This window comes from Rhinatrema bivittatum, chromosome 11, assembly GCF_901001135.1.
Source record: "Rhinatrema bivittatum chromosome 11, aRhiBiv1.1, whole genome shotgun sequence".
Taxonomy (NCBI): domain Eukaryota; kingdom Metazoa; phylum Chordata; class Amphibia; order Gymnophiona; family Rhinatrematidae; genus Rhinatrema; species Rhinatrema bivittatum.
The window spans coordinates 100,693,890-100,707,706 of record NC_042625.1 but is presented as its reverse complement, the minus strand read 5'-3'; the positions used below and the strand labels follow the sequence as shown (position 1 = coordinate 100,707,706).

General features: G+C 51.1%; 1 protein-coding gene across 6 annotated transcripts in view; it reads left to right on the top strand.

The window, feature by feature from the left end:
- The window catches only part of LOC115073545 (BSD domain-containing protein 1-like), a 40,290-nt gene that overhangs the window by 12,543 nt on the left and 13,930 nt on the right, over window positions 1-13,817 (top strand). The window lies entirely within an intron of this gene.

Sequence of the window (13,817 nt, the reverse complement as noted above, 5' to 3'; positions counted from 1 at the left end):
GAAAAGAACAGAAGCATGGCACACTACAGAGACCTATATGGAAAAGGAGTAATAATAAATGGACACTACTGTAAAAAACTGGTATGAATAAAATAACATCCACAAAATAAAAATTCCTGTTGATACCCCAGATCAGACAAGACTCCTGGGTTTTGCCTCCCTGCCAGCAGATGGAGACAGAGAGTCTCACTGACACCGTACGTAACCCAGTGTGCCTCCTGCAGTCCCTCAGTATTTCTCTGTCTCCAGTAGATGGTGTAAAATCTGCAGTCTGGAGAGAGAAGCAAGGAGGCAAAGGATAAGATTTGGGGCCATCCTCCCTGGTTTGAGTTCCCTGTACGTACCAGGATCAGTCCAGGACACCTGGGTTGTGACTCCGCACCAGTAGATGGAGACAGACTAAAACTTGTGGGCGGAGCCATATATGCCCCTGTGCCAGTCACAGCCCCTCAGTCTTACTCTGTCTCCAGTAGATGGTGCAGGTCCGGTCACAGCCCTGCCTGCCCTGGTTCTGGTACTCCGTCAGGGTCGGTTCTTTTGATTTCGTTAGGCCAGTTTAGGCTACGGTGTTTTCTATTTGGGAAATTTTTTCTAAATTGTCACTTAGGTCCCTTCGCCCTGCCTCCCAGGGGGGTTGTGAGGTTCTGAGGGGACCACCCCCCCCTGGTTGAGGCCGCTGCTAGGGTCGAGGACCCAGCTGGCCTAGTAGCAGCGTCAGGGGTGACACCGGGGAGCCCGGTTCACTCACCCCTGCTGGATTAGGGCTCCAGGACCGTGGACAGCGACAGGCTTTTTTGTTAAAAAAAAAAAAAAAAAAAAAAAAAAAGGTTTGTTTTTTATTTTGTGCCGGCTCTCTCTTGCTTCGCGTCGCCGCTCGCAGGGGGGGCGCCGCCGACTGGGGGAGGCCGTTCGAATTTTTTTCTTTATTTTTCGTCGCTCCTGCTGCCCCGTTTTCGCGCCTCTTCGCCGGCATGCCTCGCGGCTCCGTCTGCCGGGCCTGTGGCTCGGCGCGCGCGCGTCTTTCGCGCGACAGTCTGTGCGCGGCCTGCATCCCGGCGGAGAGGGGACGTCTGGGGCGCCTCGGGGGGCTCGTTTTCGGCCCGCGCGATCGCCTTCGCGCGGGGGGGGGCGCTGCAGAAAAGCCCCAAGAGCTTTTCCCGCTTAGCGCGGGAGTGGCGGCCATTTTGGCCACGGGCCGCGAAATGGCGCGGGAAACGGCAGGGCCTTCGGCCTTGCCTCCCGCGCTTTCCCCGCAGCGGATCGCGGTCGGAGGGGGTCCCTCGGGGGACACAGGGTCCCCGGGGAGTCCCGCTGATTTTTCCTCGGACTCGAGCTCCCTTTCGGAGGACCTTGCGCTTTTGTTGCGCAAGGTCCTGAAATATAAAAAAAGCAAGCGCGGCCGGAGTGAGGCTCGCAGAGCTCCACCGCAGAAGAGGTCCAGGAAGCCTTCGGGGGTCGCGGAGGGGCCCCAGGGCGCCTCGCGGGGGAAGCGGCCTCCACGTGGCGTCCCACAGGAGGCGGACACCGATTCTTCCCCCGAGGAGGACGCTGATTCCCCTGAGGAGACCCAGAAGGAACCCAACGATGTGGGAGCGGACGGCTCCGCTACGTCCGGCGTAGCAAAAGGCTCACAGGCAGTTGAAGGAGACGATCCCAAAGTGGTCAGGCTCTTCCGTAGGGATGAATTGCCACCTTTAATTCCAGCCATTATCCAAGAACTGGGAATAAACCCTCCTCCGGCGGTGGTTCGTCAGGAAGCGAACATGGATCCGGTCCTGTTAGGCCTCACGGGACCAGCAGTTGCTTTTCCGTTCCATTTTTCTTCAACAGACATCATGTTCAGGGAATGGGACACTCCGGAGTTAGGGTTGAAGGTCAGCAAGGCCATGGACAAACTTTACCCGCTCCCGGAGGATGCGCTGGACCTTCTCAAGTTTCCCAAGGTGGATTCGGCGGTTTCGGCGGTTACGAAGAGATCTACTATCCCGGTTACGGGTGCGACAGCCCTTCGGGACCTTCAGGACAGGAAGCTGGAAGTACAGCTCAAGAAGATTTTTGAGGTTTCAGCGCTAGGAATTCGGGCCGCCATGTGTACGAATTTCGCTTTGAGAGCTGGCTTACGCTGGGCTCAGGTCCTTCAAGCCAATGCGGATCTTTCGGCAGACGAGGCAGCGCAAGCGGATAAGTTGGAAGCGGTAATAGCATATGGCGCAGATGCACTCCACGATCTGCTGCGCACTTCGTCTAGATCCCTGGTGGCGTCTGTCTCGGCGCGCCGCCTCCTGTGGCTACGCAACTGGGCGGCGGATGGCTCTTCTAAGGCTCACCTCGGGGCGCTGCCATTCAAGGGTAAATTGCTGTTCGGCAAGGAATTAGATGACTTGATGGCTTCCCTGGGGGAAAATAGGGCTTTCAGGTTGCCCGAAGATAGATCCAGGTCGCGGCCTTCCTTTTCAGCCAGGTCCCGCTTTCGTGGGCCCAGGAGGGCGCGGCCTCAAAGGTCGTCGGGGCACTCGTTCCGGTCTTCCTCCTCCCGTACCCCACAGTGGCAGCAGCAGCAGCAGCAGTCCTTTCGTGGGAGGCGCTTTGGTAGACCAGGGGGTGCCCTGGCCATCACGGCGCCCAAATCTTCACAATGAAAGGGGGTCGGCCCTTCTCCCGCCGCAGCCTCAGCACGCCGTTCCCAACGTCGGGGCGCGGTTGCTGTCGTTTTTCGAGAGATGGGCCGGAATAACGTCGGACCAGTGGGTCCTCACCGTGATAAGACACGGCTACGCATTAGATTTTGCTCGCATTCCAGTGGACAAGTTCCTGGTCTCACCCTGCAAGGCTCCCGAGAAGAAGGCGGCGGTGCTAGACACCATCCGCCGCCTAGAGGACTTGGGAGCTATCTCCCCCGTTCCGGTCAGCCAACGAGGAACGGGCCGTTACTCCATTTACTTCATCGTTCCAAAGAAGGACGGCACGTCCCGACCAATTCTGGATCTCAAGGGGGTGAACCGATGCCTTCGCGTTCCTCGCTTCAAAATGGAGACGATCCGGTCAGTCATCGCTGCGGTCCGGCCAGGCGAATTCCTGGCCTCCCTGGACCTCACGGAGGCGTATCTTCACATAGGCATCCAGCCGTCGTTCCAACGCTTCCTCAGATTCTGCATTCTGGGTCGGCATTACCAGTTTCGGGCGCTCCCCTTTGGGCTCGCAACGGCCCCTCGTACTTTCACGAAGGTGATGGTCGTGGTGGCGGCGCAACTGCGCCGAGAAGGTCTCCTGGTCCATCCATACCTGGACGATTGGTTGATTCGGGCGAAGTCCGAGGGTCAGTGTCGGATGGCGGTGGCCAGGGTCCTCCATCTGTTGCAGTCCCTGGGATGGGTGGTCAACTTCAGCAAGAGTCATCTGACACCCACGCAGACCTTGGAATATCTGGGAGCTCTTTTCGACACGAAGCAGGGCAAGGTGTTTCTGTCCCTCGAACGGATGGTCAAATTGCAAACTCAGGTACACCGCTTGTTGTCTCTCCGCCAACCGCGGGTCTGCGACTACCTTACGGTCCTAGGGTCTATGGCTTCCACGCTGGCGCTGGTGCCATGGGCGTTCGCTCATCTGCGACCCTTACAGTCATCCTTGCTTTCCCGCTGGAAGCCGGTCTCGGAGGATTTCCACTTACCGCTTCCTCTAGCGGGACACGCGAGGTACAGCCTGCGTTGGTGGCTGGACCCCAGTCATCTTTCCGCCGGAATCTCTCTCCTGGTGCCCAGTTGGACAGTGGTGACCACGGATGCCAGCCTCTCCGGTTGGGGAGCGGTCTGTCTAGGGAGCTCAGTTCAAGGCCTATGGTCAGTGTCGCAAGCCCAGTGGTCTATCAATCGCCTAGAGACCAGAGCGGTCCGTCTGGCCCTGCAGGCTTTTCTACCTTTGCTGCGGGGAAAGGCAGTCCGAGTGTTGTCGGACAATGCGACCACCGTGGCATACATCAACCGGCAGGGGGGGACCCGGAGCCCCCAGGTGGCAGAAGAAGCTCAGCGCTTGATGGCCTGGTCGGAGCTACATCTCAGCAACCTCGCAGCGTCTCACATTGCGGGAGTCGACAACGTGCAGGCGGACTATCTCAGCCGTCATCGTCTGGATCCCGGAGAGTGGGAGCTGGGGGACGAAGCGTTTCTTCTCATTTGCGAAACGTGGGGGTGCCCCACATGGGTCTGATGGCCACGTGGCACAACGCGAAGGCCCCGCGATTTTACAGTCGACGACGAGAGCGGGGGGCAGAAGGCGTCGATGCGTTGGTGCTTCCCTGGCCGACGGATGTGCTGCTCTATGTGTTTCCCCCGTGGCCGATGATCGGCAAGATTCTACGGCGCATAGAGTTGCATCCGGCCAACGTGATCTTGGTGGCACCGGAGTGGCCTCGCCGGCCGTGGTTCGCAGACCTCGTACAACTGGCAGTAGCGGCACCCCTTCGGTTCCAGGGAATGGCGGCCCTACTCCATCAGGGCCCCGTCTGTTTGGAGGATGCGGATCACTTCTGTCTCGCGGCATGGCTTTTGAGAGGAATCGACTGAAGAGAAAAGGTTATTCAGATGCGGTGGTGGCCACGCTACTGCGTTCCAGGAAGCAGTCGACGTCTTTGGCTTACGTCCGTGTCTGGGTCGTCTTTGAGGACTGGTGCGTGCAGCGAGGGGTGGACCCCACTTCGGCTTCTGTCGCTGAGGTTCTAGCGTTCCTTCAGGCGGGTCTGGCCAAAGGTCTGGCGTGCAGTTCCCTACGGGTCCAAGTGGCGGCGCTGGGGTGTTTGCGAGGTAACTCCCTGGCGCTTCACCCGGATATTGCTCGTTTCCTTCGGGGTGCTAAGCACCTTCGCCCCCCGTTACGTCTTCCTTGTCCGGCTTGGAACCTCAACTGGGTTCTCTCCGCTCTATGCACGGCGCCGTTTGAGCCCTTGAAACGCGCGACTCTTAAGGATCTCACTTTAAAAACGGCATTCTTGGTGGCGATTGCCTCGGCACGGCGTGTTTCCGAGTTACAGGCCCTGTCCTGTAGGGAACCTTTCTTGCGTATCTCCGATTCGGGGGTTTCCTTACGGACGGTTCCTTCCTTTCTTCCGAAAGTGGTCTCGTCTTTTCACGTGAATCAATCGGTGGAGTTGCCCGCTTTTGCGGGCGGAGACTCCTCTGCTACCGAAGAGAGGGAGTTACGGAGGCTTGACGTGCGGAGATCCCTCCTCCGATATCTGGAGGTCACTAATCCGTTTCGGGTCACAGATCATCTGTTTGTCCTGTTCTCTGGACCAAAGAAAGGAGCTGCAGCGTCCCGCACAACGATCGCTCGTTGGCTCAAGGAGGCCATTGGTGCGGCGTACTTGGTGCGGGGAAAACCTCTTCCCGTGGGGCTGCGGGCTCACTCGACTCGATCTCAAGCAGCGTCTTGGGCGGAAGCTTCTCAGGTGTCGCCTCAAGAGATTTGTAGGGCGGCCACCTGGAAGTCGTTGCATACTTTTATCCGGCATTACCGGCTAGATGTCCGGGCTACCGATTCCGGGGGTTTTGGAGAGAGGGTACTCCGAGCGGGACTCTCTGCTTCCCACCCTCAGTAGGTTGCTCTGGTACATCCCAGGTGTCCTGGACTGATCCTGGTACGTACAGGGAAAGGAAAATTAGTTTCTTACCTGATAATTTTCGTTCCTGTAGTACCAAGGATCAGTCCAGGATCCCGCCCGCAGTGCTGCGCTGAAGTAATGGAGAGTCCGCTCTGTGTTGTGCTTTGCTCTGTTCCGCTTGTTCGCTCTCTCGGTTGGAGAGTCCGTTTCCAGAAGGGGTATTTCTTTCCCCGTTAGTTAGCGGTATCTAGTTTTGTTTACTTCTCTGGTTGTGTTCTACTTTGACATTCCGTAAGACTGAGGGGCTGTGACTGGCACAGGGGCATATATGGCTCCGCCCACAAGTTTTAGTCTGTCTCCATCTACTGGTGCGGAGTCACAACCCAGGTGTCCTGGACTGATCCTTGGTACTACAGGAACGAAAATTATCAGGTAAGAAACTAATTTTCCTTTAGACGAGCAGGGGGTTGGTGTCCCTTTGGTTTAACTTGCTTCAGAGTTCCGTGGAGTGCATCTGTGGTAGTCTAGACCCTCTCCCTTCACAAAGCAGCTTGGAACCCGCTGACAGCTCTGTAATTACAAGCCTGGGGGTATTTATTTTCTCTTGCCTGGAATATTAAAGTTGTTTAAAAAAAAAAAAGTTTCATGAGGCAGGAATGTAGTTCTTGGCGAAGGTGAGGAGCTGTTGGAGGAAGTGCAGTAGGAGTGTGTGCTGGTGCATGGTCCAGGCCATGTGGCCAATGTCACGCAGTAGTGTATGCCGCTCCTGTGGGGTGTTGCGATTGTGGCTCAGTCTAAATTTGGTATTGATCTCTTAGCGGGTCCTACGTTTAGGTCGATGCGTACCATGTCCTTGCGGTTAGTGACCTATGAAAACAGTGTTTCTTGTGGCAATTTGTTCTGAGCTGCAAGGCTTGTTTCTCCGGGTGACTCTGGGGGCAGTACAGCTGTGTACTGTCCCTTCTTTACCAAAGGTGGTCACTGTAGAGGAGTATCTGTTGGAACCCTTGGATGTTGAGACATATTGTCAGGTTACTAAGCCTTTACAGAAGACAGATCGCCTGTTTGTCCTTCACGGCAGTACTAGGCAGGGAGAGCTGGCCTCATGGGCTACCATAGCTGGCTGGATTAAGGACATAGTCACGGCTGCATACGTTGAAGCTGGAAAGCCATTACCTAGTCAGGTCAGGGCTCAGGCCTGAAATAAAATAGTCTCCCATCGACATTTTGCAGAGCTGCGACGTGGTCCTCTTTACACACTTTTTCCCGGGCTTGCACTTTGTCCGGATGTGTCAGGCCCAGGAGGACGCAGCCTTTGCACGTGCGGTTTTGTCTGGATCGCGGGAAGCCTTCCGCCCTGTTCGGGAATAGCTTGGGTACATCCCACTTGTTCTGGATCCATCTGACTGGATGCTAAGAAATGAGAAATTACTCCTTACCTGACAATTTCCTTTTCTTTAGGACAGACAGATGAATCCAGCTTCCCTCCCTTGGCTACCGAATGTTTATAGTGTGGTCCTCCAGTTCCTGGACGAATGTTACCTTCTTGTCTGAGCTCAGTGTTGGCTGAGTGCTGAAATGGTTCTCGGTTTTTAATCGGTTTTTGCTAGTCTGTCCACAGTTGATTTTGAAGAGATGTCACTGCAGGGTGTTACACACTGTGATGTCAGTTTGCTCTCTCTTATCTGCTGGTGGAGGTGCATAACCCACTTGTTTCTGGATTCATCTGACTGTATTAAAAGTAAGTCATTTCTCATTTATTTTACTATGTGTAAAATTGTATTTTGTGGATGGCTACCTTATTTTGATACCAACTCTTTTACACTAGTGTCCATTATTCTTTTTTCATATTTGTCTCTTCTGTACTTTTCCTCTTAATGTCTGCACACCTACATCTCTGCACTGTTACTTTTAGTGGTATTTATGGTGTTGCAGATAGTTAATGGTAAGCTGTGTTTGAGCCAATGGAGAGGGAAGGTTTAGCTGGGATTTGTCTGCTGCTGGAATGTGCATGCAAGCTTGCGTGTATGTATGGTTTGTGTGGTGGAATAATACAGAAATGTGTTCTTTATTGTCCAGCAGACCAGCCCAAATGAATGGGTTTTCCTTCCCTACCAGCAGATGGAGACAGAGCAAAAGCTTGAGTGTACACTAGTACATAAGGCACTGTACCTCCTGCAGTTGGACCATCTGGAGGATTAAGGGCTCCTGGGGTGGGGCAGGGTAAGCTTTCCTGAGAAGGATTCTGATAACCAGTGGTGCTGGCTCCCTCGTACGCTAGTGGGTCCTGCAGGTTCCGGTTGCAAATCCTGAAGAATATTTCTCGGGAGGAGACTGGTTTAGCATTTATTGCAGGATTATTTTATTTAAAAATGTATGCTGCTCCTATCTACATTTCTAGGCGGCATCAGGTAACATACATAATAGCAATAAGATGCAATAGCATAAAAACAAATACTATAAAATAAAACTGCAGTCTCTGTTTGGAAGGTCTGGCTATTTTATTTTAATTTTTTATTTCTCATTTTCAGCACTATATCTTCGATATTTTGCCAATAACAGATACATCATAAATCAAACCATATCAATTTCTCATCGACTCACATTAACAGCATTTTCAAATCTGTAATTTCTAAGTAATCCATGAGGGAAAATAATTGAGCGGTTATTAAATTACAAATAATTTCCAACATTTATAACCAACAGGTGACAAACTGAACTTGCACTGCTCACACATCTTGACTATTTAGGGGTTAATGGTCCCAAAAACCTTTGCAATTGTATGGGTTGAAAAAATATATATTTGGGATTTTGATATCTTATGATACACCTGCTGGGTTATCTAAGACTAAAGCCGTCACTTCTTGTCGCATAGATAGAAATGTTTTCCACCTTTCTTGTGCGGGTCTAGAAATATCCAGGTTTTCCTGCCATGAAAAAGTTCTGTATAATTGCGGAAGAATCTTTTCGTTATCAGCTCTCTGTCTGCAACAAACAAAGTCATTCTATTTGTAATTTCTGTGTCTCCAGACATTTCTAATATTTGAGTTAAATCAATGTTCAATTCTTGATCATCTTCTTTTCCTCTCTTTTGATGGTAAATAGTAGATTCTTGAGACAACAGGTAATCCTTCTTCTGGGAACTTTAACATTTTAATCAAGTAAACCTTAAACATTTCATAGGCAGAAATTTCTCTCACAAATGGAAAGTTGAGAACTCTGAAATTCAGGAGTTTTGTCTGATTTTCCAAGTTCTCTAGCCTCTTTAAATTCATCCAATCAGACCTAAACCCCCTCCACTGCCACTTCCAATTCCCTTACCCCTTCTAATCCGTTGATGCATCCTAGGGAATTCCTGATTTTGTAAATTTGTTAATTTTTTATTCTCAGTTTTTTTTTTAACACAGTTCCTATCAATTTCTCTCTCCCCTAGCACTTCACTACCTTTCTCCTTCCCGCAACTTCTGCGCTTACTGTCACCTGACCCCCATCCTCTCCTTTTTCCTTCACTGCTCCACCTCCCCCCTCCCTGTTATTTGTAATTTCCTCTTCCTCCTTTACAATGTTGATTGTGAACCGGCATGATATGTCCTATGAATGTCGGTATATTTTAAAAGCATTTAAATAAATAAATAAATAAATAAATAAATATCACCAACTCTTAATATGTCTGTATTTTTTCAACTCTCGTGTCTAATTGCTGGATCTTATTCACTTGAAGACTCATTTCTTTTTCAATATTCAAAAATCTCACATTTGACTCGAGTTATTTTTGTAAGATTGAACACCGCTGTTTCCAAGCTCTTTATTGTATACCAGTTTATGACCTTTGGTTTCTCCATCGGAGTCAGTATGTCAATGAGTGGTTTTTTTTTTTTTCTTTTGCCATAACTTCCCTTCCTGAGGTGCTCCCCCGCACTATCTCCTCGATGGCTTCCATTTCCTTCTCTTCACTGCATCCAGATGAGTCACCCCTCAGTAATTCAGGTCCAAAATTAGAGGCAGGTATAGTCATAATTTCAAATCTTTGGGGACTCACCTCTAATGACACTGTGTCGGGTTGGATAGGAGATGGGGTTGCCAGGGCTCAGAGTGATTTCATCAGCCATCAATGCCACTGCCTGCTCTGCCTCGGCAGTTGTAGCGGCTGCTTCCTCCGGCTGGGTCCCTGTTACGGCGGCAAAGAAAGTCTCAATTCTCGTTTGTTGATTGTCGGATACTGGAGACGAGGTAGCTACTTCCCTTAGCTTAGCTTTTCTTTTTAAATGAGGCATTCTTCTTCGATAAAGGTAAGAAATTCTAGGAAATGAGGAGAGAGCATCTTGCCGACCTTTTCATGCGGCGGCCATCTTGCTTTTCCCCCGACCAGGTCTGGCTATTTTAATCCCTTGTGATGGTAATAAGGGTGGAGTCTGTTAGGCAATAATGTTGGCTTTTGCTGAATAAGAACCTCATTATAAATGGACTAGTGTTATTGACTCATGCAAAATGCCTGTTTGGAAAAATATGCTTTCAAACTTTTGCAAAATTTGAGTAAATCTGGTTTTCTCCTTAATACATGGGGCACTTAGTTCCACAATGCAGGGCCAGAAACGTTGTCAGCAGTATCAGCGAGGCGGCTTCTCTGGTTGCGCATTTGGGTGGTGGATAAGTTAGTAACCTTCCCTTCAAGGGTAAATTGCTGTTTTGGGGACGATCTGGAGAAGCTGGGAAAGCCAATGCTCCAAGTTACCAGAAGACAAGTGTAAGGGTGCTGGTAAAACTTCCCTAGTAGGCAGATATTCGGGCGACCAGGGAAATGGCCTTCACATCGTCCGTATCCCTCTGGTTCACTTTCCAGTGGTATATATAGGGGATTGTTGCTCCCTATTTTATGAGTGGCCCAGCATAACCTTAGATCATGGCAAGAGACTGTTATTCCTTACATTTTGCATGACCTCTGGTCAAGACCTTCATGGCTTTCCATATAAAGGGTGAAGCTCTCTTGGCTGCGATAGTTTTGGTTTTGGAGAATGAAGCAAGTCTGAGCCCTTATTCAATTTACTCAGTGGTGCCAGAAGGAGGGCCTGTTTTAGATGTAAAGGAAGTATGTGCACCTGTTGAGAGTCCTTACTTCTCGTATTGGAGACTCTCTGGTCTGGGCAAAGGGCTTTCCTGACCTCCCTCATGCTAGTGTCATCAGAGCTTTCTTAGGTTTGCAGTGCTGGGGGTTGCAATGCTGTTTGGACTGGCAGCCACTCTTCACACTGTTTCTGAAGTCATGGTGTGGTGCTGCTTTGTTGGGATGGCATCATGGTTCATCTATCCTTGGAGAATTGGAGGATGCTTGTTGTCGCTTGTTCAATGGGATTGCAGAAACTTGGTTAGGTGGTTAATACTGCAAAGAGCAAACTGGTTCCGACTCAGTCTAGAGTACGTGGGAGCTCATTTTGAGACACAGATAGGCAAGGTGGTGGTTTCCATGGAAAGGTGTTTGAAGCTGCAGAGCCTGGTGCAGCAGTTATTGAGGATTGAGGTGCCCAGAGTATGGGATTATCTTAAAGTGCTGTGTCCCATGACTTTCATGTTGGATCTAGTTTCTAGGGCAGCAGTTCATGAGAGTCCGTTGCAGAGGACTCTGTTCTTCCTTGTAATCCTGTGATGGAGGATTCCTAAGTTCAGGCTACCCCTTAAAGGGGAGGCCAGATTGAGTCTTTCGTGGTGACTTTCACGTGACGATTTGTCCAAGGGGATTGAGTGCTAGTGAACATGGATGCCAGTCTGTCACTGGGGTGCCATTTGCCAGGGTCAGACAGCTCAGGGCCACCTGATCCATAATATGGTGGGGGCCAAGGGCAATATAGGAGGCCTTTAAAGTTCTTCCAGAGCTGGATTTTGAGGCAAGGCAGCACGGGCATTGTCTGAGAATGATGTGCCGGTAGCATATGTCTATAGGCAGGAAGGATCCAAGAATCAATCTGTTTCTTTGGAGGTGGGGCTGTTGATCCACGCTGGGCAGAGGGGCTCCTGTGAGCTCTGCTCTTATGTCACCAGGATAGAGAATATGCAGGCAGATTTCTTGACTAAGTACAAATTTAGACCCTAGAGAGTGAGTGAGTGGCAGAAGAAGCATGTTCCCTCCTCAAGGCCAGTTTGAAGTCCCCAGCTAAATCCGATGATGACAAGGTTTAAAAATGCCAGGGCACAAAGATTCTTCAGTGGCAGAGAGGAGTTGGGATTGGAAGACCTAGAAGCTTTGTCCTAGCCTCAGAGTCTCCTGTACATGTTTCTCCCTTTAGGTAGTGAGGCATGTGGAGAGGCTTTGAGGCCTGGTGATTCTGAATGCGTCATGGTTTGTAGATGTAGTGAGCCTCGAGATGGAAGGGCCCTTGCGACTCAGTCATGTTCCCGGTCTTCTGCGGCAGGTTCAATCTTGAATCAGGTGGATCGCTTGTCTTGCGGCTTAGCTCTTGAAAGGAGATGGTTGAAAGTGAAGGTTGGCTCTAAGGTTATTACAGCATTGTGGCAGACTAGGACGGTGACCTCTTCTTTGGCTTATATAACAGTCTGGAAAGGTTTTTGAGTCCTGGTGTCTGCAGTCAGGGCACTCTCCACTTGTACTTCGATTCTAAAGATTCCAGCCTTTTAGCAAAGGGGTTTGCCTTGAACTCTCTGAAGGGCAGGTGGCTGCATTGTCCTGCTACAGAGGGAAGGCGCTCGGGTCTTCTAGAACCTTGCATCCAGATGAGGGGAGTACAGCATCTGATCCCCCCCCCATGGAACATCAGTTTGATTTTGAAAGCCTTGTGCAAGCCTCCCTTCAAGTCTATAGGGGAGAGATCTTTCAAAGACATCTCCCCTAACGTCTACAACTCTTAAAATACCCTTTCCCTGTCCGTACCAGGATCAGTCCAGACTGCTGGGTTATGCCTCCCTTCCAGCAGATGGAGTCAGAGAAAAAAGCTGAAGGCACCCCCTGATAACCCAGTGTGCCACCTGCTGTGGTTTAAAAAAAAAAAAAAAAGCATAAAGAGAGTACAGATCCTTCTCCCCTCTTGTTAGCAGGCAGGGCTTGGTGCCCACCAGCCGCGGTACCCGGAGGACCTAAGTGATACCCGGGTATGGGGGGATTTACCGGTGGGCCAGTCCCTCCCCCCTACGATTCCAGAGACGTTACATTCCTCTGAAGGGAGCTGTATACTGTTGCTGTCCAGGGAGGTGCATTTCCCTGGTTTAATCAGCTCCATTGTAAAAAAAAAAAAAAAGCCTGTCTTAAGTGCCCGGGGCTCTGGAGGCACATACTTGATTGCTCAGCTGTTTTGTGCAGCCATGCCGAGGGGATCGAAGTGTCCTGCTTCTGGAGAGCTGGTAGTGCGGCTCTCCCGTGAGGGCCTCTGTCACCGCTGCCTCCCCGCTGGCGAAGGGCCTTCACAATTGCCTGTTTCAGGCAAAAGAATGTCTTCACCGCGTTCGCGCGGCTCTGGTAGAAGGCAGCCGGCTTCTCTTCAGCGACCTGCCCTGTCCCCAATAAGCGTGGGAACGGCGGCCATTTTAGGTGCTTCGGGCTCCAATGCAGCTCTGGGGGAGGGGATCTTCCACTCCCACTGTCTCCTCCCGATTTAAGCCCCGTAAGACCTCTGGATGTAGATTTTGAAGATCCTCCTATTCCCCCTCCTCCTGCCATGCCTCCGGGGAGGGTCTTAAGAGGCAGCATCCTTTTTCCTCAATTTGTTTTGCTGCTGCATAAAGCCTATATGGAAGCAGAGGCAGATTTGGATTAGCAGCAATTCCCACAGGCAAAGGTTCCTAGACCTGCAGACGGGCAAGTTCCTACAGCTCCTATACCTCATCCAGCCCCGGTCACAGTGGTACCAGCAGCTGTTCCCCCTAGTCCCCGCGCCTCTAGACCCTTCCACGGCGGGCACGGGCGATAATGATGACTAATCCGCTCCAGTAGAAGGGGATGACCCACAGGTGCTTCGGTTATTTCGCAGGGAGGAGCTGGATCCTCTAATTCATCATGTTCTAAAAGAGCTTGATATTCAGGCTCCGCAGCCAGTGGAGAACCTTCCTCGGGGAACCCTGTTCTGTCAGGTTTGAGAGCCCCACCTACAACCTTCCTCTTTCACCCGAAGCTTTTGCAGCTACTGACTCGGGAATCGGATGCTCCGGAGGCTAGCCTGAAAGTTAGTAGAGCCATGGAAAAACATTATCCGCTTCCAATAGTCCTTGGATTTGCTTAAGG